Source organism: Heterodontus francisci, chromosome 11, assembly GCF_036365525.1.
Source record: "Heterodontus francisci isolate sHetFra1 chromosome 11, sHetFra1.hap1, whole genome shotgun sequence".
Taxonomy (NCBI): domain Eukaryota; kingdom Metazoa; phylum Chordata; class Chondrichthyes; order Heterodontiformes; family Heterodontidae; genus Heterodontus; species Heterodontus francisci.
The window spans coordinates 18,764,995-18,792,770 of NC_090381.1; positions in this window are offsets into that span (position 1 = coordinate 18,764,995).

Consider the following 27,776-nt stretch of genomic DNA (forward strand, 5'->3'; position numbering starts at 1 on the left):
AGGGCAGGTTGAGAAAGTGGTTAATAAAGCATATGGGATCCTGGGCTTCATAAATAGGGGCATAGAGTTAAAAAAAACAAGGAAGTTATGATAAACCTACATAAAACACTGATTCGACCTCAACTGGAGTATTGTGTCCAGTTCTGGGCACCACACTTTCAGAGGAATGTTCAGGCATGAGAGAGGGTACAGAAATGATTCACAAGAATGGTTCCAGGAATGAGGAACTTCAGTTATGTGGATAAATTGGAGAAGCTGAGTTTGTTCTCCTTGGAGAAGAGAAGATTAAGAGGAGATTTGTTCAAGGTGTTTAAAATCATGAGGGGTCAGGACACAGTAGATAAGGAGAAACTGTTCTTATTGGCAGAAGGATCCAGGACCAGAGGACACTGATTTAAGGTGATTGGCAAAAGAAGCAACAGTGACATGGGAAAAAACGTTTTTACACAGCAAATAGTTAGGATCTGGAATGCACTGTATGTGAGTGTGGTGGAGGCAGATTCAATAGAAGCCTTAAAAGAGAAATGGATGATTATCTGAAGGGAAAAAAATTAGCAGGGCTACAGGGAAAAGGTAGGCAAGTGGGACATGGTGAGTTGCTCTTGCAGAGAGCTGGCTCAGATATGATGGGCTGAATGGCCTCCTTCTGTACTGTAACCATTTTATGATTTAAACACACACAAATACACACACTCAAACACACTCACAAACTCACACAAATACACACATGCGCACAGCCTTGCATGCAAGTACACATTGTTACGACTGAGGCAGGAGGAGTGCACTGTTAATTCAGTCCCACTTCTCCACACTGTTAGGAGGATTTCCATTTGTTGTGATAAAACTTGGGATTCTATATTTTTAAAAACTGGAAAGGATTTCAGTGGGCATTGAGACATCTGGAGATAGCTGAACGTTATGGATGCTTTTTGGAAGGAAGGCAGGGTCAATGAGAGGTTCCTGGTTTTGACCAGTAAAAAATACTGGAAACCAGATAATTTCAAGGAAACCAACAGGGGGTTTGACCTCAGAGCTACCCTTTGTGTGACAAGAGAGAACTCATGACTTGGCATATGACTTGTTTCTGGAAGGTTTTGTTTTCATTTTGAACTGTTTAAAGCCAGTGGGTCTTGACTAAAGCAGGAAATTGGAATTTGATTTGGACCTGCCAGGAAATCAGAAGAACCAGAAAATTATTACCTCTCTGTAAAGTATCCTTGCTCTGGAAAAGCAAAAGCTTTTATGAGGTGGTACTGTTGCCTTCTGCATTTTTGAAAAAATCCAGTATTTGCAGAAATCTTGCATCTTTAAAAAAGGACCTTTGCATCGAATGTGAGAACTGACACTTGTTGCTGCACCCCGATGGAAGACCTATGTGAAGCCTTCTACAGTTGAATTTCTTTGAACGCCTAACCATCACAGACTGTTCATCAACCTCGCCTGGAAAGACTTCAAGTGGCATCCAACTATTCCACTTTGGGACACCTCGCCAAACCAAAGAACCTCCTTCCATATCATTACAATCTAAGTGTTTTTCATTCCTTTGAAACAGCTGTAAACAAAAATCCTTTTTTTCCTCAGTTAACCAGTTTTTGGATGTATGTGCGTGTGCATGAGGGTTAGGGAAAAAATAAGGAGCTTTAATATCTCAATTCGTATATAGATTTACTTCATTATTGGTTAAGACTTGGTTTTATAATAAATGGATAATTTTGTTGCTTATTAAAGAAACCTGGTTAGTGTGCTATATTCTGGGGACAAATAGAGTATCTAATTGGCTGTCTCAGTAAGTGGGAAAATTTATTGATATGCTGTGATCTGTGGAGGAGTGAGACTTATTTAGCAGTGCACTCCTGCCTCAGTCATAACAACAGGTCAAAACATACAGGTGTGCAGAAACAACTGTCAATTCTTATACATTTGGTTCAAATCTTTTAAAGATGCAAGGTTTCTGCAAACATTCAGGATTTCATAAAACAGGAGGCAACAGCTTGATGCAGGGGTTCTTCAGAGACAGAAGGAAATAGGAATCTGTCACAATTGAAATACAGAGTTCCTTCTCAAGAGATGCAGGATTCCTTTTCAAAGAGAAAGGTCAGCAGTTTTTCTCTTCTCCAGGCAGAAACAACAACTGACTGTTTCAACAGCTCAGATTGAAACTAAACTTTTCTAGAAACAAGTCACAAGGCCACCATAAATCACTCCTTTGTCACTTGCTTGTAAACATCCGTCCCTTCAGAAACCCTTGTTGGGTTTTTTGTAAACAGGTGTTTTCTAGTAAATGTTTGCATTCCACTTTCAGTTCAAACTCAAACCTTTTTCATCTTTTAAAAAAAAAGTTCAGCTATAGAACATAGAACATAAAACAGTACAGCACAGCACAGGCCCTTCGGCCCTCGATGTTGTGCCGAACCTTTAACCTACTCTAAGATCAAACTAACTACCTACCCTTCATTCTACTATCATCCATGTACCTATCCAAGAGTCGCTTAAATGCCCCTAATGTATCTGCTTCTACTACCACCGCTGGCAGCGCATTCCTCACACCCACCACTCTCTGTGTAAAGAACCTACCTCTGACATTTCCCCAAAACCTTCCTCCAATCACCTTAAAATTATGCCCCCTGATGATAGCCCTTTCCGCCCTGGGAAAAAGTCTCTGGCTATCCACTCTATCTATGCCTCTCATCATCTTGTACCCCTCTATCAAGTCACCTCTCATCCTTCTTCGCTCCAATGAGAAAAGCCCTAACTCCCTCAATCTTTCATCGTAGGACATGCCCTCCAGTCCAGGCAGCATCCTGGTAAATCTCCTCTGCACCCTCTCTAAAGCTTCCACATCCTTCCTATAATGAGGCGACCAGAACTGAACACAATATTCCAAGTGTGGTCGAACCAGAGCTTTATAGAGCTGCAGCATAACCTCGCAGCTCTTAAACTCAATCCCCCTGTTAATGAAAGCCAACACACCGTACGCCTTCTTAACAACCCTATTAACTTGGGTGGCAACTTTGAGCGATCTATGGACATGGACCCCAAGATCCCTCTGTTCCTCCACACTACCAAGAATCCTGTCTTTAAGCCTGTATTCCGCATTCAAATTTGACCTTCCAAAATGAATCACTTCACACTTTTCCAGGTTGAACTCCATCTGCCACTTCTCAGCCCAGCTCTGCATCCTGTCAATGTCCCGTTGCAAGCTACAACAGCCTTCCACACTATCCACAACTCCAGCAACCTTCGTGTCATCGGCAAACTTGCTAACCCAGCCTTCCACTTCCTCATCCAAGTCATTTATAAAAATCACAAAGAGCAGAGGTCCCAGAACAGATCCTTGTGGAACACCACTGGTCACCGAGCTCCATGCTGAATACTTACCACCTACTACCACCCTCTGACTTCTATGGGCCAGCCAATTTTGTATCCAGACAGCCAACTTTCCCTGAATCCCATGCCTCCTTACCTTCTGAATGAGCCTACCATGGGGAACCTTATCAAACGCCTTGCTAAAATCCATATACACCACATCTGCTCTTCCTTCATCAATGTGCTATCTCCAGATGATTCAATGGAACTGAAATCCTTTTTAGTTTTTTTAAAATATAGAATCCCAAGTTTAATTACAAAAAATGGAAATCCTCATAACAATACACACATACATTCACTGGCAAATACACACACACTCACACAAATATACAGATGCACACAAATATACATTCACAAATAAACACATAGACACACCGGACAATTCTGAAGTGAATAGAGGTGACAACCATTTTGATACCTGTCAACTTTATTAGTATGGAAGGAGGGGAATTCACGGCACTAGCTCAGTGCATAGCCCTATAGTATATATATTACATAGTGTTGGAAAGATAAAGTCATGTTTTATGTATAACATATATGTGCTATTAATAACTGTACATTTTCCTTACTATTTACTATTTATAATCTTATGTTTTATTTATAATGCTTAATATCAACTGAATATAACACTAAAAGAAATATAACTTTTAAATAGAATAAAATGTAATAAATAGAATATAGCACTATAAATAAAACAAAATTACATATCTAGAACAGATCTAGAAATAAAACATAGCTGCATAAATAGAACCTGGAGATAGAGCCACAAAGACAATTCAGCCCAAAAAATAGAACATAAGGTAAACAGAGCAATACAGAGCTTTAATCTATAATTAGATATGTGCACCACATTGGACAAAGATCTGTATAAGTAAAAACATGATGCAATATATAGAACATAGCACTTAAAATAGAATATTGTGCTATATGTGAAACATAGCATTTTGAATACACCACAGTTGCTACTGCATGTAGAATTATGATTTGTAATTATTATAACTGAAAACAAACTGAAATATTCAATTTCAGGAGTGCCTTTTCTTTCGACTTCCAGCTCTCTATTATTCTCCATATGAACCATCCGATTCCCTCCTTACGCCCCTAATTGATTGGAGCTCTATAATTCCTGCTAGACAATTGATACTCTTTATGTTTACAACAATTTCCATTGTTGCTGAGAAACTCAGTAAATTGACTTTCTACTGCTGCATTCCTGAGCTTGTGAATCTCGCATTGTTGGAGGTGATATATAACAGCTGTTTGGCAGAATTCCCTTTTGTGTCTTATGTGTCAATAAATATCTCTCCAAAAATGTCTAAACTTCTTCATGCTGCGTACCAGGAGAGAGATTGTGATGAGAAATGAAGGCAGCAGCCTGCAAAAGAATGGCATTGGGGATTTATTTTTCCTCTGCACATTATTGAGATGCCCTGCATTCATTACAATTTGTTTGTTGCGTTCCACTGATGAGTCGCCCTTGACTAAGGTGTCAGCTGTGGCTCAGTGGGTAGCTCTCTGAGTCAGAAGGTTCAGGATCCACTCCAGGGACTTGAGCACAGAATGTAGGCAAACATTCCCGTGCAGTTCTGAGGGAGTTGGAGGGGCCATCTGTTGATGAAATATTAAGATGAGGTTCTGTCTGCCCTCTCAGGTAGACATAAATGATCACATGGTTTTAAGTTGGACAGTTGTGCCTTTCTTGTTTAGAGACCAATCTGATAATGGCATCACTGTTAATGAAGATCTGATTGATCTGACCATTCCAGTTTGATACACTGCATTCAATTTCTTGGATGCCACTGCAGCAACTGATACCCCTTCTATTCCTACATGGTGTAAGTAAATGAGCACAGAGGTCAACAGGAGCCCTCTGAAGTTGTCTTTCTGAGCGATTTCCTGCATTACAACAATGACTACATTTCAAGGAGTACTTCTATTATGTCTCCTGGTTGTCTTCTGGTTCACATAAGTTAGAAATAATCACACTTTAAACTTGGAAAGGCCGGAGTTCTTTGTTTTAATCATTCAGCTTCCATGCTGCCTGGTTTGGACTGCCTTAGGCTGGTGCCCTGTTACATTTACATGACTCTCGAGTGCAGTCATGAATGTGGCCCCCTGAAACACTTACATATAACAATTAGTTCCTAGCTAATTAGTTCCTAGCACTTTACAGCTAGTAAAATAATATATAATATCCTTCTTTCCTTAAAGACATAATGCCCCTATATCAATATAACTGTCCCAGTCATTAACTTTCTCTAAACTAAAGAAGATTATCAACCGACTTTTGAAAATAATCCAAACCCCTTTCAGAGCCTTTGAAAGCATTTTATAGATTCTTTTCTAAAAATATTATTCATGGTATCATTTAGTTGGTAAGATGCTGCACCCCCATCTTGTAGATTTGGCATTTATTGCTGTCAATGGTGAGTCGGCATACTGTACAGGTGATATTGTCCTTGTTGCTCCTGGTGTTGTATAAGTCAGGATTGCTGTTGCTAATGTTGTGTCACTTGTTGGTGATGTTGTTAATGTTGTCTCACTGGATAGTGATGTTTCCGGTGTTGCTGATGGTCTTTTCTGTTGTTCCAGCTCAGGTGAATGTCGAATATGAATTTTGTTCCTTCTCATTTGGTTACCGGTTTCAGTCTCAATGATATATGACCTTGGAGTCTCAGCTTCACCAACAACTTTTGTTGGGCTCCAGGTTTTCATGATTGGATCCTGTACGTGTACAGTTTGTCCTTTCAACAGCTCGGGTAGGGATTTAGCATATTTGTTGAGGTGTTGCTCTCTTCTTACCTGTGCTTCAGTGAGTTGTTGTCTCACTTCCTCCTGGTCACTTGGCGGATGTATTTTGCTTGGCAGAGGTGTCTTATATTTTCTTCCATTCTTCCAGCCTTTGGAGGTGTGGATCGGAGTGACAATAAGGCCAGGTTTGGGTCTTCCTTCGTCTTTTGGCATTTCGCAAGGGTTCTTTTGATCATCTGGACATGTTTTTCTCTCAACCCGTGTCCCCATGGATAGTGTGGTGATGATGTGATGGTGTTGAACCCATACTGGTCAGTGAATTCCTTAAATTATGGGGAGGTAGTGATATTGTCACTGGACCAGAGATCCAGGGTATCCCCTGGTGGCATGTGTTTGATTCCTACCATGGCAGAAGATGGAATTTGAATTCAATTAATAGAAAAATCTGGAATTGAAAGCTAGTCTAATAATGGACATGTAACCATTGTCAATTGTCAGACAAACCCATCTGGTTCACTGGCGACCAATGAAGAAAATCTGCTGTCCTTACCTGGTCTGGCCTGCATGTGACTACAGGCCCACAGCAATATAGTTGACTTTTAAAATGGCCTAACAAGCCACTCACTTGTACCAAACTGCTAAAAAGTCGATAAGGAATGAAACGAAATGAATGACCTGGCATTGACCTAGGCATCGGAAACGACAATGGCAAACCCAGCCCTGTCGACCCTACAAAGTCCTCCTTAAAAACATCTGGGGGCATAGTGGAGGTGACGGCACAGTGGTATACAGTCGGGAGGGGGTTGTCCTGGGAGTCCTCAAAATCAACTCTGGATCTCTTGAAGTCTCATGGCATCAGGTCAAACATGGGCAAGGAAACCTCCTGCTGATTACCAGTGACCGCACAACCCTCAGCTGTTGAAACAGTATTCCTCCATGTTGAACACCACTTGAAGGAAGCATTGAGGGTGGCAAGGGTGCAGAATGTACTCTGGGTAGTGGACTTCAATGTCCATCACCAAGAGAGGCTCGATAGCACCACTACTGACCGAGCTGGCCGGGTCCTAAAAGATATAGCAGCTAGACTGGGTCTGCGGCAGGAGGCGAGGAAACCAACAAGAGGGAAAAACGTACTTGACCTCATCCTCACCAATCTGCCTGCCATAGATGCATCTGTCCATGACAGTATTGGCAGGAGTGACCACCACACAGTCCTTGTGGAGACGAAGTCCCATCTTCACATTGAGGATACCCTCCATCGTGCTGTGTGGCACTACCCCTATGCTAAATGGAATGGACATGAGAAGGGTTTAAAATTAATAAATAGGATGTATTAGATAGGCTGTCTGTACTTAAAGTGAATAAAGCACCAGAACCAGATGAGATGCATCCAAGGATACTGAGGGAAGTGAGGGTGAAAATCACAGAGACGCTGGTCATAAATTTTCAGTCTTCCTTAGTCTCGAGAGTGGTGCCAGAGGACTGGAGAATTGCAAACCTTACACCCTTGTTCAAAAAAGGGTGCAAAGATAAGCCCAGCGACTACAGGCCAGTCAGTTTAACTTCAGTGGTGGGGAAAATTCTGGAAAAAATAATTCGGGACAAAATGAGTAGTCACTTGGACAAATGTGGGTTAATTAAGGAAAGACAGCATGGATTTCTTAAGGGAAAATAATATGTAACTAACTTGCTGGAGTTTTTGAGGAGGTAACAGAGAGGGTTGATGAGGGCAATGCTGTTGATGTGGTGTACATGGACTTTCAAAAGGCATTTGATACAATGCCACTCAACAGACTTGCAAGCAAACTTATAGCTCATGAAATAAAAGGGACGGTAGCAACATGGTTATGGAACTGGCTGAGTGACAGGAAACAAAGAGTAGTGGTTAATGGATGTTTTTCGGGCTGGAGGAATGTTTTGAATGAAGTTCCCCAGGGGTCAGTTTTGGAACTCTTGCTTTTCCTGATGTATATTAATGACCTAGACCTTGGTGTACAGGGCACAATTTCAAAGTTTGCAGATGATACAAAACTTGAAAGCATTGTGAACTGTGAGGATAGTGTAGAACTTCAAAAGGACATAGACAAGTTGGTGGAATGGGCATATAGGTGGCAGATGAAGTTCAATGCCGAGGAATATGAAGTGATACATTTTGGTAGGAAGAACATGGAGAGACAATACAAAATAAAGGGTACAATTGTAAAGGGGGTGCAGAGGCAGAGGGACCTGAGTATATATGTGAATAAGTCGTTGAAGGTGGCAGGACAAGTTGAGAGAGCGGTTAATAAAGCACATAGTATCCTGGGCTTTATTAATAGAGCCATAGAGTACAAGGGCAAGGAAGTTATGTTGTATAAGACACTAGTTCAGCCTCAGCTGGAGTACTGCGTCGAGTCCTTTAGGAAAGACATGAGGGAGCTGCCTGAGAACGTGGTGGAGGCAGGGTCAATCGAAGCATTCAAAAGGGAATTAGACTGTTTTATGAAAAGGAATAATGTGCAGGGTTAGGGCGAGAAGGCGTTAGAATGGAACTGAGGGTATTGCTCTTTCGGAGAGCTGGTGCAGACACAATGGGCTGAATGGCTTCCTTCTGCACTATAACGATTCTGTGATTCTGTGAAGTTGGTGTGCTGCTTGCATTACAATCAATGGATGCAAGTTAGTTGCACATCGCGGTCCCCATGCTTGTTTTCGGGAGCTATCAAATTTAGCCCCTGTTCTCTCTGTCTCTCTTTGTCATATGAATATACGAACATATAAACGTATGAATTAGGAGCACGAGTAGGCCCCTCGGCACCTCGAGCCTGCTCTGCCGTTCAATAAGTTCATGGCTGAACTGATTTCTCCATATTACCACCTCCCCCCAATAACTTTCACCCCCTTGCTTATCAAGAATCTATCTACCTCTGCCTTAAACATATTCAAAGACTCTGCTTGCACTGCCTTTTGAGGAAGAGAGTTCCAAAGAGTCACGACCCTCTGAGAGAAAAACTTTCTCCTCATCTCTGTCTTAAATGGGCAACCCCTTATTTTTAAACCATGATCCCTGGTTCTAGGTTCTCCCACAAGGGGAAACATCCTTTCCACATCCACCCTGTCAAGATCCCTCAGGATCTTATAAGTTTCAATCAAGTTGCCTCTTACTCTTCTAAATTCCAGCGGATACAAGCCTAGCCTATCCAATCTTTCCTCATAATATCGCCTGTCCATTCCAGGTATTAGTCCAGTAAACCTTCTTTGAACTGCTTCCAATACATTTACATTCTTCCTTAAATAAGAAGACTAATACTGTACACAGTACTCCAGATGTGGTCTCACCAATGCCCTGTATAGTTGAAGCATAACCTCCCTACTTTTGTATTCAATTCCCCTCGTGATAAACAATAACATTCTATTAGCTTTCCTAATTACATGCTGGACCTGCATTCTAACCTTTTGCGATTCATGCACTAGGACTCCCAGATCGTCTGCATCTCAGAGCTCTGCAATCTCTCACCATTTAGATAATATGCTTCTTTTTTATTCTTCCTGCCAAAATGAGCAACTTCGCATTTTCCCACAATATACTCCATCTACTAGATTTTTGCACACTCAGTTAACCTATCTTTAACCCTTTGCAGCCTCCTTATGTCCTCTTCACAGCCTAGTTTCCTACCTATCTTTGTGTCATCAGCAAATTTAGCAAACATACCTTCGGTCTCTTCATCTAAGTCATTTATATAAAGTGTAAAAAGTTGAGGTCCCAGCACAGATCCCTGTGGCACACCACACATTACATCTTGCCAACCAGAAAATGACCCATTTATGCCTACTCTCTGTTTCCTGTTAGCTCGCCAATCTTCTATCCATGCCAATATGTTACCCCCTACACCATGAGCTTTAATATTTTGCAATAACCTTTGTTGTGGCACCTTATGCCTTCTGGAAATCAAAGTACAATACATGCACCGGTTCCCCTTCATCCACAGCACATGTAACTCCCTCAAAGAACTCCAATAAATTGGTTGAACATGATTTCCCTTTCACAAAACCCTGTTGACTCTGCCTGATTACCTTGAGTTTTTCTAAATGCCCTGCTATAACATCTTTAATAATAGCTTTTAACATTTTCCCTAAGACAGATGTTAAGCTAACTAGCCTATAGTTTCTTGCTTTCTGTCTCCCTCCCTTTTTGACTAAAGGAGTTACAGTTGCTATTTTCCAGTCCAGTGGAACCTTCCCTGAATATAGGGAATTTTGGAAAATTAAAACTAACGCACGAAGTATCTCACTCGCCACTTCTTTGAACACCCTAGGATGAATTCCATCAGGACCCAGGGACTTGTCAGCCCACAGCTCCAGCAATTTATTCAGTACCACTTCCCTGGTGATTGTAATTTTCTTGAGTTCTTCCCTCCCTTCTATTTCTTGATTTACAGCTAATACTGGGATGTTACTTGTATCCTCTATAGTGAAGGCCTATGCAAAATATCTGTTCAATTCATCTGCCATCTCTTTATTTTCCATTATTAATTCCCCAGACTCATTTTCTATAGGACTAATGTTCACTTTGTTAACTCTTTTCTTTTTTAAATATCTATAGAAACATTTACTATCTGTCTTTATATTTCTAGCTAGCTTTCTCTCGTACTCTAATTTTACCTTCCTTATCAATCTTTTAGTCAATCTTTGCTTTTTTTTATATTCTGTCCAATCCTCTGACCTGCCTCCCATCTTTGTGCTATTATAGGCTTTTTCTTTAAGTTTGATACTATCTTTAACTGTTTTAGTTAACCACGGATGGCAAGTCCCACCCCCCACCACCTTGGAATTTTTCTTTCTCATTGCAATGTATCTATTCTGTGTATTCTGAAATATTCCCTTAAATGTCTGCCACTGTATCTCTATAGACGTATCCCTTAATCTAATTTGCCAGTTCACTTTAGCTAGCTCTGCTTTCATGCCCTCATAATTGCCCTTATTTATGTTTAAAATACTGGTCTTGGACCCACTATTTTCTCCTCAAACTGAACTTAAAATTCAATCATATTATGCTCGCTGCTACCTGGGGCACCTTAACTAAAAGGTCATTAATTAATCCTATCTCATTGCACAATACCAGGTCTAGTATAGCCTGTTCTTTGATTGGCTCCAGGACGTACTGTTCCAAGAAATTATCCTGAACATATTCTATGTACTCCTCATCTATGCTTCCTCTGCCCATCTGATTTTTCCAATCTATATGTAGGTTAAAATCCCCCATGATTATCGCCGTACCTTTCTGACAGGTTGCCATTATTTCTTTCTTTATACCCTGTCCTTAGGTGGCCTGTATAGCACTCCCACAAGTGACTTCTTGCCTTTATGATTTCTCATCTCTACCCAAACTACTTCTACATCCTGGTTTCCTGAACTTAGATCATCCCTCTCTATTGTGCTAATACCATCATTAATTAACAGAGCCAACCCTCCTCATTTTCCTAGCTTCCTGTCCTTCCTAAATGCCACGTACCCTTCAATATTTAAGACCCAATCCATGTCATCCTGCAGCCATGTCTCTGTAATGGCTATCAGATCGTACTTATTTATTTCTATTTACGCTATCAGTTCATCTGTTTTGTTTTGAATGCTGCATGCATTCAGATAGAGTCTTTAGTTTTGTCCTTTTATTATTTTTGTAACCTCTAGCCTTATCTGCTGCTTCACTCTTAGATTTGTACTCTCTGTCCCTTCCTATCACAGTCTGTATATCATTTCCCTTGTTAATACCTTTCTCTCTTGCCTTATCTCTACTCCTTGAATTACCATATCTTCCCAAATTTGATCCCTTGCCCCTACTATTCAGTTTAAAACCCTCTCCACTTTCTTAGTCATGCGGCTCGCTAGAACACTGGCCCCAGCACAGTTCAGGTGTCGACCATCCCAACGGTACAGCCACCACTTTCCCCAATACTGGTGACAGTGCCCCACGAACCAGAACTCACTTCCACCACACCAGTCTTTGAGCCACATATTAATTTATCTAATCTTATTTGCCCTATGCCAATTTGCATGTGGCTCAGGTAATTGATTGATTAGATTAGATTAGAGATACAGCACTGAAACAGGCCCTTCGGCCCACCGAGTCTGTGCCGACCATCAACCACCCATTTATACTAATCCTACACTAATCCCATATTCCTACCAAACATCCCCACCTGTCCCTATATTTCCCTACCACCTACCTATACTAGTGACAATTTATAATGGCCAATTTACCTACCAACCTGCAAGTCTTTTGGTGGTGGGAGGAAACCGGAGCACCCGGAGAAAACCCACGCAGACACAGGGAGAACTTGCAAACTCCACACAGGCAGTACCCGGAATCGAACCCGGGTCGCTGGAGCTGTGAGGCCGCAGTGCTAACCACTGCGCCACTGTGCCGCCCCATTGACGTAAGTCATTGATCAGGTAAATCATTGATTTGAAATAACAGATGGGTGGACTATAATCAGCATTAACACCTTCAGTCTTATTTTTCTGAATTTAGTTGTGCTTTTTTTTGACTGAAAGGCATCATTACAGCTTCAGAAAAAATTGCAGTTGTAGACAGAGAGAAAGTGCTCAGCAGGAACAAAGCAAAAGTGCTTTCAGCATTAGCTCAGCACCATGCTGTGGCCTCTGGGAACGATAATGGCTGTTTTTTGGGGAAATTTATTATTTATTTTCTAAGCAGGTAACTAATAGATCTGTCATATTCTATTGATGCATAGCTATTCCAAAGGACAAAGTGCACACAGTATTAGGCAAGATTTCATAGCGTTCTCATTACAGGACACTTTAGTGGCCATTTGCTATGATTTAACTTCTGTAGGTCATGCTGGATTGTTAAGTAAAATTGTTTTAGGATAACCTGTTCCAGTAAATGACACTATTTCTCAAAGTTCTGCCTTGACAATGGTTCTTGCCTCCAGTAAAGTGCTAGCAGAATTATCCTTCAAAAACTGAGCTACAAGATCATGAGCATCATCAGCAATGACACTGCAGACCGTAATATATCGAATACGGTCCTACACCCTACTGTCTCCAGAGCAGAATAGAGGATACAATAAGTTTAGAGATGCGGGAGTGGTGTTAAAATATACTTCTGTCTGCACTTTTTTCAATGTGTTTAGCCACAAACTCCATTCCCAAGCCACCAATTCCATCCCTCTCCCTGGCAGCTGTCTGAGGCTGACACAGACTCAGTGTCCTATTTGACCCTAAACTGAGATTCTGCTCCATCAGTTCTTCCACATATTTTCACAGCCATAACCTTGCTCATCTCAGCCCCTCCCTCAACTTATCTGATCCTGAAACCCTCATCCATGCCTTTGTCACCTTCGCACTCAATTATTCCCAATGGTCGCCTGACAGGCCTTCTGCCTTACACCCTCCATAAATTCAAACACATCCAAAATTCTGCTGCTCATACTCTAATTCACACCAAGGGTGGAATTTTAATGGACCCTGCAAGAGCGGAATGTGTGGCGTGTGGGGTGATTTAGTTTGGCGGGAGGTGTTTTTTCGGATTCCCGACGGTGGGAATTTTTACCTAAATTAAGTTGAGGGCGTGTTTGCAGCATTCCGGGGTTCTCCCCACACAGTGGCGGATTGCAGCTTTGCATTCATTTACATGCCATGAATACTCATTACCCGACACTTCATTCTAATTAAATCCTATCTGCCAGATTAAGTGAACGGCGAGTGGTATTCACATGCCGCCCAGTTGACACTTGTTTGAACGTGGCGTGCAACAGTTGGCTTTGTGCAGTTGAGTCTGAAGTCAGCGTTTTTGTTTTTTCAACTCATCGTCAAAACGAATGTCAGCATTGGAATGGATGTTTGACTCCAGTCTCGACACCAGCATGGGCGAATCTTCGCAGTGTATGCCAGCGAAAGCATGGAGGTATGTACATGGAGGAGGAGGGAAGGGTACTCAGGGAAGACAGGGTGGGGTGATTGGGTTCACGGAGGAACAGGGGAGGGAGGAGCAGAGGACAAAGGGTGGGGTTATCGGGTACATTGAAGAGCAGGGGAAGGAAGAGGGGAGGATGGAAGGGGTGATTGGATGCATGGAGGAGGAGGGGAGGGAGGAGGGGAGCATCCAGGGTGTGTAGTGGTTGTTATTTTCTGCTGAAGTTGGATGTGGGAGGCTGTGGGGGTGGTCGGTTGATTTGAGTATCACAGTTAACAGATGGCCATGAGAGGTCTAAAGGGAGGAATGAGTGCTGTCAACATCGGGGACCTGTAGGGGCAAATTCAGGGTATTGGCTGGCAGAGGGAATGGTCACAGTCAATGAGGGCAAATGGATTCTGTAAGGGGAAGGTCAAAACTTAGGGTCGGGTATTCTACGACATCATTGGGAGGGGAACGGGCTTGACAATAATATTAAGGTGGATTTCAGGAGGATCAAGGGTCAGAGTGGGCATGTCAATAGTATCAGGAGTAGGAACAGGGGCAAGGGCTGGCATAAATAAATTGATTGTGACATTGACGGAGGTAATGGGGGGGATGGGGCAGTGGATCAATGATAATGAAAAGAAGGGTTAAGGTTACACTGGGTGGGTCAAGGGTTATGGGTGCAGGCTGGAAGGTAGCAGGAGGAGGTTAGAAGGTCGGGAGACTTGCCCTAAATTGTACACATGCATTTTTTCAAATGATAATGCAAATCACATGGCCACTCAAGGATTGCAAGTCGAGTGGGAGGAGACAAATGATGGAGGATGGGATTTCCACCTGGCTGCAATTTTAAGGCACAGAAAAGAGAACTGCTCATTGTCTCGATGGTTCAGCTGACTGGCAGCAGAAGGTTGAATTGCCACACTCTGCTTATTTCATTATTTGAAAAATTGCAGCAACATGGGTATCATACACCTAACCTGTCGAGTATTGCAGGAAGAAAAGCAGAGGGAGTGACTCAGAAGGGTTCTTTTCCCTCAACTCATCATGCCTGAATGCCAGCAACAGGCAGAAGAAGAAGGTGAGGATGCTCCAAATGATAACATCCAGAAATGGCATTATCGAAGACAGGCACTGGAACGTCATCGCGTCGTCAGGGCAAGGACAATCTTCAAATGTCAGAGAGGCAATACCAGAGATGCATGTGGATGTCACATGAAATGGTCATAGAAGTTTGTGGCATCCTGTGGCATGACCTGCAACCGTTTGGGTTTGGTGGCAATCCCATACCAGTTGCCCTCAAGGTGACTGCTACATTCAATGTTTTTGTTAGTGGGGCCTGCCAGAGACTAACAGGCAACATTTGTAGCATATCACAGTTTGGGACCTACAGGTGCATCAACGAGGTAAACAATGCCCTATTTCATCATGCCAATGATTTCATCTACTTACCTGTAGACGAGGACAGCCAGGCAGCAGGGTCTGCGGCCTTCAGTGCCATCACTGGGTTCTCTACAGTGCAAGGGGTGATCAACTGTACTTGTAGCCATTGGAGCTCCCTGGGGCCAGCCTGCTGTATTTGTGAATCACAAAGGCTTCCACTCTTTGAATGTACAACTGGTTTGCGACCACAGGAGAAGAATTATGCAAGTTTGTGCACATTTCCCAGAAGCTATCACGACTAATACATTTTGAGGAACTCACAGCTGCCAGGAGTTTTTGAGGAATCAGCCAAAGTAGATGGTTGATCCTGGGTGACAAGTATTACCCTCTTTGTACCTGGTTGATGACACCAGTACATCATCCCCAAAGCGCAGCTGAAGAGCGATACAATGCTGCTCACGCATCCACCAGAGCCAACATCGAACACGCCATTAACATGCTGAAAATGAGCTTCTCCTGCCTTGACTGGTCTGGAGGGGCTCTTCAGTACACGCCAGAGAGGGTCTCATGAATAATCATGTCTGCTGTTCCTTACACAACCTGGCAATTAGACATGGCAATATTCTGCAGGCGGAGGAACAGGAGACACACCAGTCCCCCTCAGATAAGGATGACTGTGAAGAGGGTGAAGAGGATAACAACAATACTAATGAGGCTGTTATAGATATGGAGAGACATGCAAGGGACATCAAGGAAAACCTCACATTTACACATTTTAGCCAACATTAAGCCACTTCATAAAGGGACGTTGGGAGGTGAAAAAAAAACATTCTCCAAATATGTTCACATACACCTGAGGTCTTGTTCATTGCTGTAATCACAAAGAAGGGCTTTTCTGACAACAGCACGTAAACCTGCAGTCGAGATGTACCTAACCATCTGTATGCTATCAACTTCATTAAAAGAGACCTGTGTCTCCATGGGAAATATTGTACTGCATCCAGGCATTAACCCACATACATAGAAAGCTACAACATTGCAGCACTTTGATGTGACTGGCAGAACAAATTTTCTCAGGGCTATGATGAAACTGAAAACACACCAATGCAAGTAAAGTAAGGGTGTGCTTGCAGAACCACAAATGTAAGGCATGTTGGTAGTGAAAAAAGTGAAAAATCTGCAAATGACAAACAGCCATCATTGAAGACTGAAGCTCAAGTAGCAATGATAAATGGACACTGAACAATTTCTGAAATGCTTTGCGAACATTAATGCTTTCCTGTTGTAGGCCTCCAATAAACATTTTCCTTTTCAACTGAAACAGAGCAAATAATTTACAAGAGTGCATCAGAGTCTCACGAATAATCATTGTATGCTGTTCCTTACACAACCTGGCAATTAGACATGGCAATATTCTGCAGGCGGAGGAACAGAATAATATTTATTAAAGTAAATAAAGAGTATTTAAATTTCTGCAATATGTGCACAATATTTACAGTGCCCATGCCACCTTCATGCTCAAAACTGTTTCTTTTTACATTTTATTCCACTATGTCTTGGTGCTACCCTGACATTAGCAGCTGAGGTGGAGGCAGTCTGCTCAGTGTGCTGCTCCGTTGCTGCAGATGACTGTGGCAGGCATCCTCTGGAGGAATGAAGCCTTGATGGCTCCATCCTACTGGGGTCTGCAGCACTGGTGCTTTAGTATCCCCTGTGTACTTGTCTGCTGGATGTAAGCGATCAATGTCGGGGGCGAGGGGGGAGGACAAGACGCCGCTTACCCTGGGAGTGTCCTGAGAGGAAGGCCTGGGACAGTTGGCACGTGCTCCTCCTCCATCTGTGTGCACAATGGCACCTGCCTGTCTCCCTGAGGGGAAGGAGCACCTGGAGGGAGGTCCAGGTTCCTCATCCCCCTCTCACTTAGATTCAGCTGCAGGGAGTCCATGTCTACAGCAATGGAGTGCACGTCAGATTGCATATGGCTCAAGTGCTCAACCAGACTCACCACGGAGCTCATCAGACTCTCTACTGAGGAAGCCATACGCTCATATGCCTGGGACATGGCAGATGTCATAGCTTGCATTGACTCCTCTATGGCACGTGCAAAGCCACGCATGACCTCGGGCATCTCTGACATATTTTCCACATGTCTTTGCTGCACATCCAGCAGATTTCTCAGAGCAACAAACAGAGAATCATCATGAGTGTGGGGCTGAACAGGGTCCTGGTCCTCAGCAGTCCTCCGATTGTTAGGGGACCCGGCTGGCACATGCACCCTCAGCTGCTGGGATGTATCTGTGTCATGCATACCACTTGTGACCCAGATTTGAATCTTAAACCCCCCGCGGACCATGTAGCTGTATCTACGCTTGCGGAGGTGGAAGAAGAGGTAGGTATGCCTCTGGGGCATTGGCTTCACCTTCCTCACCAGAGGAGGAGTCTTGTGCCTCGCGGCATTCTGAGACTCGAGTGCGGGCATGAACCAATAAAAAAAATTGGATGGGGTACAGTGTGTTTGTGAAAGGTTGGGGAGTTGGATGGGGTAAAGTGAACATACGAACATATGTACATACAAACATATGAATTAGGAGCAGGAGTAGGCCACTTGGCCCCTCAAGCCCGCGCTGCCATTCAATAAGATCATGGGTGATCTGATCGTAACCTCGACTCCACATTCCCAACTACCCCCAATAACCTTTCACCCCCTTGCTTATCAAGAATCTATCTACCTCTGCCTTAAAAATATTTAAAGACTCTTTTTCCACTGCCTTTTGAGGAAGAGAATTCCAAAGACTCACGACCCTCTGAGAGAAAACAAATTCTCCTCATCTCTGTATTAAATGGACGACCCCTTATTTTTAAATAGTGACCCCTGGTTCAAGTTTCTCCCACAAGGTGAAACATCCTTTCTACATCCCCCCGGTCAAGACCCCTCAGGATCTTATATGTTTCAATCAAGTCACCTTTTACTCTTCTAAACTCCAGCAGATGCAAGCCTAGCCTGTCAGACCTTTCCTCATAAGACAATCCGCCCATTCCAGGTATTAGTCTAGTAAACCTTCTCTGAACTGTTTCCAATGCATTTACATCCTTCCTTAAATAAGGAGACCAATACTGTACACAGTGCTCCAGATGTGGTCTCACCAATGCCCTGTATAACTAAAGCTTAACCTCCCTTCTTTTATATGCAATTCCCCTCACAATAAACAATAACATTCTATTAACTTTCGTAATGCTGAACCTACATACTAACCTTTTGCAATTCATGCACTAGGACACCCAGATCCCTCTGCATCTCAGAGCTCTGCAATCTCTCACTATTTAGATAATATGCTTTTTTAAAATTCTTCCTGCCAAAAGGACAATTTCACACTTTCCCCATTATACTCCGTTTGCCAGGTATTTGCCCACTCATTTAACCTATCTATATCCCTTTGTAGCCTCCTTATGTCATCTTCACAAGTTACTTTCCTTTACTATCTTTGTGTTCATCAGCAAATTTAGCAACCATACCTTCGGTCCCTTCATCTAAGTCATTTATATAAATTGTAAAAAGTTGAGGCCCCAGCACCGATCCCTGCAGAACACCACTCATTACATCTTGCCAACCAGAAAATGACCCATTTCTGCCTACTCTCTGTTTCCTGTTAGCTAGTCGATCTTCTATCCACGCCAAAATGTTACCCCCTACACCATGAGCTTTTATCTTCCACAACAAACTTTGATGTGGCACCTTATCAAATGCCTTCTGGAAATCTAAGCACAGTACATCTACTGGTTCTCCTTTATCCACAGCACATGTTACTGCTTCGAAGAACTCCAATAAATTGGTTAAACATGACTTACCTTTCGCAAAACCATGTTGATTCTGCCTGATTACCTTGAATTTTTCTAAGTGCCCTGCTACAATGTCTTTAATAATAGCTTCTAATATTTTCTCTAAGACAAATGTTAAGCTAACTGGCCTGTAGTTTCCTACTTTCTGTCTCCCACCCTTTCAAATAAAGTAGTTACATTTGCTATTTTCCAATCTAATGGAGCTTTCCCCGAAACTAGGGAATTTTGGAAAATTAAAACCAGCGCATCAACTATCTCACTAGCCTCTTTTAACACCCTAGGATGAAGTCCATCAGGACCCGGAGACTTGTCAGCCCACAGCTCCAGCAGTTTGTTCAGTACCACTTCCCTGGTGATTTTAATTTTCTTGAGTTCCTCCCTCCCTTCCATTTCATGACTTACAGTTAATACTGGGATGTTATTTGAATTCTCAATAGTGAAGACCAATGCAAATTACCTGTTCAGTTCCTCTGCTATCTCCTTATTTTCCTTTATTAACTCCCTAGACTCACTTTCTATAGGACCAATGCTCAGTTTGTTAACTTTTCTTTTTTAAATATCTATAGAATCTCTTACTGTCTGTTTTTATATTTCTGTCTAGCTTTCTGCCATACTCTAATTTTTCCCTCCTTATCAATCCTTTAGTCATTCTTTGCTTTTTTTTTTATATTCTGTCCAATCTGCTGATCTGCCACCAACTTTATACAATTATATACTTTTTCATGAAGTTTGATACTATCTTGAACTTTTTAATTAACCACGATAATGGACCCACCCTTTGGAATTTTTCTTTCTCGTTGGAATGTATTTATATATGTCCAGAACCAGGGGGCACAATTTCAAAATAAAGGGGAAGCCACTTAGGACAGAGATGAGGAGAAATTTCTTTACTCACAGCGTTGTGAATCTTTGGAATTCTCTAGCCCAGAGGGCTGTAGAAGCTCAGTGTCTAAAGCAGAGATTGACAGATTTCTAAACACAAATGACTTAAGGGGATATGAGAATAGTGTGGGGAAAAAGGCATTGACGTGGGTGATTAGCCATGATCATATTGAATGGCGGGGCAGGCTCGATGGGTTGAATGGCCTACTCCTGCTCCTATGTTCCTACTCTGTGTATTCTGAAATATCCCCTTAAATGTCTGCCACTGCATCTCGATTGACCTATCCCTTAACCTAATTTGCCAGTTCACTTTAGCGAGCTCTGTTTTCATGTGTGTGTGAGAGAGGGTTGGAAGTTGGATGGGGTTCAGTGTGTGTGTGAAAACGTGGGGAGTTGGATGGGGTAAAGTATGTGTGAAAGGTTCGAGAGTTGAATAGGGTACAGTGTGTGTGTGAGAGGGTGGAGTGTTAGATGGGTTACAGTGTGTATGAGAGAGGGTGGGGAGTTGGATCAGTTACAGTGTGTATGAGAGGGTGGGGTGTTGAATGGGTTAGAGTGTGAGGGTGAGAGGGTGGGGCGTTGGATGGGTACAGAGTGTGTGTGAATGGAGATGTTGTTGGATGGGGTACAATGTGGGGGTGAGAGGGTGGGGAGTTGGATGGGGTACAGTGTGTGGGTGAAAACGTGGGGAGTTGGATGGGGTAAAGTATGTGTGAAAGGTTCGAGAGTTGAATAGGGTACAGTGTGTGTGTGAGAGGGTGGAGTGTTAGATGGGTTACAGTGTGTATGAGAGAGGGTGGGGAGTTGGATCAGTTACAGTGTGTATGAGAGGGTGGGGTGTTGAATGGGTTAGAGTGTGTGGGTGAGAGGGTGGGGCGGTGGATGGGTACAGAGTGTGTGTGAATGGAGATGTTGTTGGATGGGGTACAATGTGGGGGTGAGAGGGTGGGGAGTTGGATGGGGTACAGTGTGTGGGTGAAAGGGTGGGGAGTTGGATGGGGTAGAATGCGTGTGTATTAAAGCTTTGAGAGTTGAATGGGATATAATGTGTCTGAGAAAGTGTGGGGATTTAATGGGTTGGAAATTGGCTGGGGTACAGTGTGTTTGTGAATTGGGAGGTTGTTGGATGGGGTACAGCATGTGTGAGAAGGTGTGGGGCGTTGGATGGGGTACAGCACGTGTGAGAAGGTGTGGGGAGTTGCATAGGGTACAGTGTGTTTGTGAATTGGGAGGTTGTTGGATGGGGTACAGTATGTGTGTGTGAATAGGGAGTGCGACGGATGGGTACAGTGTGTGTGTGAATGGAGATGTTGTTGGATGGGGTACAATGTGTGTGTGAATGGTGAGAGAGTTGGATGGGTACAGTGTGTTTGTGAATTGGGAGGTTGTTGGATAGGGTACAGTGTGTGTGTGAATGGGGTGGTTGTTGGATGGGGTACAGTGTGTATGTGAATGGAGATGTTGTTGGATGGGGTACAGTGTGTGTGTGTGAAAGCGGGGGGTGTTGAATCAGGTATAATGTGTTTCTGAATGGGGAGGGAGCTCGATGGGGTACAGTGTGTGAGTGAATGGGGAGGGAGTTGGGTGGGGAACAGTGTGTGTGTGAATGGTGAGAGAGTTGGATGGGGTGCAGTCTGAGTATGTGAATGTGGAGGGTATTGGACGGGGTACAGTTTGTGTGTGAATGGGGAGAGAGTTGGATGGAGTACAGTGTGTTTGTGAATGGGGGGGTTGTTGGATGGGGTACAGTGTGTTTGTGAATGGGGAGAGAGTTGGACGGGGTACAGTTTGTGTGTGAATGGGGAGAGAGTTGGATGGGGTACAGTGTGTGTGTGTGAATGGGGAGGCTGTTGGATGGGGTACAGTGTGTTTGTGAATGGGGAGTTTGTTGGATGGGGTACAGTGTGAGTGTGTGTGTGAATGGGGAGTGCGATGGATGGGTACAGTGTGTGTGTGAATGGGGAGTTTGTTGGACTGGATACAGTGTGTTAGTGAATGGGGAGTTTGTTGGATGGGGTACAGTTTGCGTGTGAATGGCGAGAGAGTTGGATGGGGTACAGTGTGTGTGTGAATGGGGAGTTTGTTGGATGGGGTACAGTGTGAGTGTGTGTGTGAATGGGGAGTGCGATGGATGGGTACAGTGTGTGTGTGAATGGGGAGTTTGTTGGACGGGGTACAGTTTGTGTGTGAATGGGGAGAGAGTTGGATGGGGTACAGTGTGTTTGTGAATGGGGAGTTTGTTGGATGGCATACAGTTTGTGTGTGAATGGGGAGAGAGTTGGATGGCATACAGTTTGTGTGTGAATGGGGAGAGAGTTGGATGGGGTACAGTGTGTGTTTGTGCATGGGGAGTTTGTTGGATGGGGTACAGTTTGCGTGTGAATGGCGAGAGAGTTGGATGGGGTACAGTGTGTTTGTGAATGGGGAGTTTGTTGGATGGGGTACAGTTTGCGTGTGAATGGCGAGAGAGTTGGATGGGGTACAGTGTGTTTGTGAATGGGGAGCTTGTTGGATGGGGTACAGTGTGAGTGTGTGTGTGAATGGGGAGTGCGATGGATGGGTACAGTGTGTGTGTGAATGGGGAGAGAGTTGGACGGGGTACAGTTTGTGTGTAAATGGGGAGAGAGTTGGATGGGGTACAGTGTGTTTGTGAATTAGGAGGTTGTTGGATAGGGTACAGTGTGTGTGTGAATGGCGAGAGAGTTGGATGGGGTACAGTGTGTGTGTGAATGGGGAGTTTGTTGGATGGGGTACAGTGTGTGTGGGAAGGTAGGAAGCTGGATAGAGATGTGACTGTGTAAAGTTCAGTTAATCTGATATATTGTAGTGCCTGTGAGTTAGTATTTAGTGCTGCATCAAGGTCGGTACTGTTGAGGTCTGTTTTGAAGATGTGGTCTTCTGATTAGTCCGCTGAAAATGCCACTGTTACTTTTTTCTAAGATGAAATGCTATTAATTATGTAGGTACTTAAATTTATTCAGAATGCATAATTTAAGGGTTAAATTTCAACCCTTTCCGATTGAGCTTACCCTAGAATCCCTTGAAATGTGCCACTGATTTTGTCCCAGTAACACTTAGTTATCTCCTTTATGCCTTTCATACACTGATCTTTTTCTTCCTCCAGTACAACTGAAGAATTGTGGTACAATTAGAGAACTTTGTCCATGGAACTGATTTATTTTCACAACTCCTATTTTTTATGCAGAGCTCTTGAGATGTCAGTCTTTTGGAGCCTGTCTCTGATTTCCTGGAGCTCTTGACTAGTTTTTGTTATCTTATGCCAATTCATCTGGACCAGAAAGATGTCTTGAGCACAGGATTGCAACATTTTTATTTCTCATGTTTGAAGCATAAGAATTGGTCAGTTGAACAGGGAGAACTCTTTAGATAGGGTCATGTTCTATTTTATGTCCACCTGAGAGGGCAGATATGACTTTGGTTTGACATCTCTTCCAAAAGACAGTATCCCTGACAGTGCAGCATTTCGTCGGTACTGCACTGAAGTGTTAGCTTAGATTTTTGTGCTCAAGTCTCTGGAGAGAAAGTTGAACCCACAACTTCCTGACCCAGAAGAAATAGTGCTACCCACTGAGCTAGAACTGGCATTTAGGGTTCCTACTTTTACAGAATGGGCTATGTTTTTGTATAATTACATGTTGAGCAGGATAGGCACACTCCTGAACACAAGATGTTAAGGGAGTGACACTGAGTGGGTTTTTAAGGCAGACCTGAAACTTGACAACTTTGTATCATTAACTAGATTATCAATGCCTAGTTTTGCGTAAATATTACACAGGCCTCTTGTCTTTTTACTTGCGAAATCCAGTTTAAATATTGCCCATTTTATGTTGTACACCAAAAGCTTCACCTATCATCTGATTACATCGAGAGCAGTCTTATGTATAGGGTTTATTTATTACCAAAAGTTTCTTTATATTTCTTCCCCTCACTCTCACACACACACATCACTGAATAATCTCCCCCAAAGTCATTATTCTATTTGTCTTCTCACTGGCAATAACCCTGGTATGCTGCTACCATTGCACCTTTTTCTTTAATCTTACTAACCTTCATTTCTATTCCTCCTTTGACATCAATACATAATCCCTGTTCTCACCAATTAACCAGCTCACTCACTCACTAACTGTTAAAAATAGATTATACTTGTACTTTGCAGCATATGTACAGTGGATAAGTTCAGGAGCAGGGATTGTTGTAGTTTAATATAATATAGTGCACATTGGGTTGTTTGAGGGGACAGGGAGAGTCCGATTTTGAGGGTAGCAGACTTGATTGAATTTATTAAGAACAAGAAGGAAAAAAATGGCAGTAAAAAAGCAAGGGAGATGGGAGGGCCATCTAGCTGTAGCTCAAGCTAATTGCAGTAGGTGTGGCCGAGAGGGGCACAAGTGGGAAAACTGCTCACCAAAGAAGCTGAGTGTTCTTCATGCAGGAAGCTGGGTCACTTTCAGACTGTGTGCCACAGTAAAAAGCCAGTGCTGAGTGCAACTAAAGGAAAACCCCAGGAAAGTAAAAATGCTAACAAGGTAGACAATATCCAAAATGTGGAAATACCGTTCCTAGGTGAAATCCAGGAAGCAAGTGGAAGTTGCTCAACAACAGACATTCTTGTGGAAGGAAACAAACAAATTTCATATTGGATACTGGTGCAGCAGTTTCGGTCCTCTCAGATAGAGAACTGTGATTAAAGAAGAATATTCTCCAATCAACAGGTAAAAAATTGTATGGGCCAGGAGGCACGAATTAAAAGTATCAGGAGAAGGGAACTTCCAAAATTCTATATGTGGTTAAGAATCAAAGTTGTTCTCTCCTGTGCAGGAGAACTTGCACAGATTTGCAATTAATCTATAGAGTGGAGGAACTGGAAAGCAGCGGAGATCAGCCCAGAAACTTTAGAGCTGAATTTCCACAGTTGTTTATAGGACTAGGGAAGTTAAAGACAGAATACCACATAACTCTACGGATGGAAAAAGAGCCTGTGTGTTTATTTATACCCAGCAAAGTCCCTCATCAACTTTTAGAAAAAAGTAGAAACAAAATTGACTCAATGGTAAAACAAGGAGTTATTTCTCCAGTGACATAGCCTACAAGATGGTTCTCAGGTATGGTCCTGGTGAAGTAGCCAAGTGGATCAAACAGGATTTGTGTTGACCTCACACAATTAAACAAGGCAGTGGAATGAGAAATCCAACCAATGTCATTGGTAACTGAGAGCTTAGCAAAACTGGGGAAGAGCTCAATCTTTACCAAGCTGGATGCTTACAGTGAGTTTTGGCAACTGCCCCTCTAAGCTGCTCATGACCTTCATAACACCATCTGGAAGGTTCTGTTCTACCACACTACCCTTTGGCATTATATCAGCACCTGAGATTTGTCAGAGAACAATGTCAAGTATTCTGGAAGGGCTGGATGGAGTCATATGCCATAGGGATGATGTCCTGATCCATGGAGCTACTCAAAGAGAACATGACACGAGAGTGAGAGCAATACTACAATGATTGGAGAAAGCAGGACTTACACTGAATGAAAAATGTGTATTTTTGCTGCCAACAGTAAAATTTCTTGGACATATTGTAGATGTGACTGGGGTAAGAGTTGATCCACAGAAGACAAGAGCATTCAAGGAGTTTTCAGCTCCAAGGCATGCGACGGAACTTCCAAGATTTATGGGAATGTTGAATCAAGTAGGAAAGTTTCTATCCAATCTATCTATAGTCAATGACCCAGTAGGTCAATTGTTAAGACATGAAAATGCTTGGTGCTGGAAAGAAGCACAACAGAGATCATTCGAGAGAATCAAAGAGATGTTGATATCACCTGATGTGTTCGCTCACTATAATCCAGAGCTATCTACTATTACCGCTACAAACTGATGGGAAGTGCAGACTATGCGTCTCATTCACTGACAGAGACGGAACAGAGATATGCTATGATAGAAAAAGAAGCTTTAGCAGCTACACAGGCTTGTGAAAAGTTTTCAGATTACATCCTGAGACTTAATTTTAAGACAGAGACAGACTATAAAACATTGGTAACTCTCTTAAACTTGAAGGAGCTAGCAAAAATGCCTCCAAGAGTACAAAGGTTTCAACTGAGAATGAAGAGATTTGATGCAAAGACTTAGTACATTCTGGGTAAGCAGAAGATCACGGCAGATGCTTTTTCTCGTATATCAGTCACAAGACCTGAAAAAGCAGATATATCACTTCTTGAAGAAGTGGAAATCATTGCATTAACAACAATGGCAATGCTACCAGCAACTCAGTGTAATTAGAAATGCACAAAGATCGGATGAAGAATGTGCTACGGTCAGGGAATATTGCTGAAATAGATGGCCAGAGTACATGCCTCATAACCCTGTTCCAAGACAATACTACAAACAGAAAGAACATTTGCGTATAGTTGAAGATTTATTCATCTATGATGGATGAGAGATTGGTCATTCCTGGAGTTCTGAGATCAAACATATTAGAAAGATTGCACCAAGGGCATTTGGGCATTACAAAATGTTGAGCCAGAGCTAGATATTCAGCTTGGTGGCCCAGTATCTCAAAAGCAGTAGAAGAGATGATATCAAATTGTATTGCTTGTGTTATTCATCGCCAGGAGACAAAAGAACCATTGATGTCATCTACTTTTCCATCAAGACTATGGGAACGACCTGGAATGGATCTTTTTGAACACAGAGGGAAAATGTTCCTCATATATTTTTACTATTTGAAGTGAATTGAAGTTAAGCAAGAACAGGTCCAAAGTCCTGAAGCAGTCATTACATCCTTGAAGGAGATCTTCACAACACATGGGATTCCAGACATCCTTATATTGGACAATGGGCCGCAATTTGCAAATGTATACTTCAAAGATTTCACAGCAGCAAATGGATTTATTCATATCACTAGTTCACCAAAATACTGTCAAGTTAATGGTGAAGCAGAAAGAGAAATGCCTACAGAAAGGCATAATTGAAAAAGAATGAAGACATTCAACTTGCACTTCTGAATTATCGTACAACGTCACGTCAGAATGGTCTAACCCATGGTTGTCCAACATACAGTCTGGGGGCCGGAACCAGCCCGCCAAAGGTTTCCATCAGGCCTGCAGATGTAAACCGTGCCCGGCCATTCCTCCTCCTCGCTGTGCAGTTTCTGCCCTCAGCTGTCTGTTTTGTCCTTTTCTTGAATCAGAATTTCAAACTTGGCTCCACTTTAGCGCCAAGTGCCAGCTACGGCGGCCGAACCGGGGTCAAACCTAGTGCTGCTGGAATGTCAGGCACCTCGGCCGGCAGCGACAGGTTTGTCAGGACCCTGCTCCCACACAACATGGCTGTGCCCAGCGGAGAGGCGGCATTTGCAGCCTGTCTCTTATTCATGTTTATGGCGAGTGCACAAACAGAGAGCAGGGAGCGAGGAGTGGCGAATGAACAGTGGGGAACGAGATGGGTGAGAGGAACAGAGAAACAGAAGGGGGAGAGGGACAGAGAGATGGGGGAGAGAGACAAACAGAGAGAAAGAGAGAGGGAAGACAGAGAGACGGAGGGAGGCAGAGGAGAGAAAGAGAGATGGAGATAGAGAGGGGGAGAGAAACATGGGGGGGGGGAAAGAGACAGAGAGAGCAGGAGAGAGGAGGCAGAAAGAGA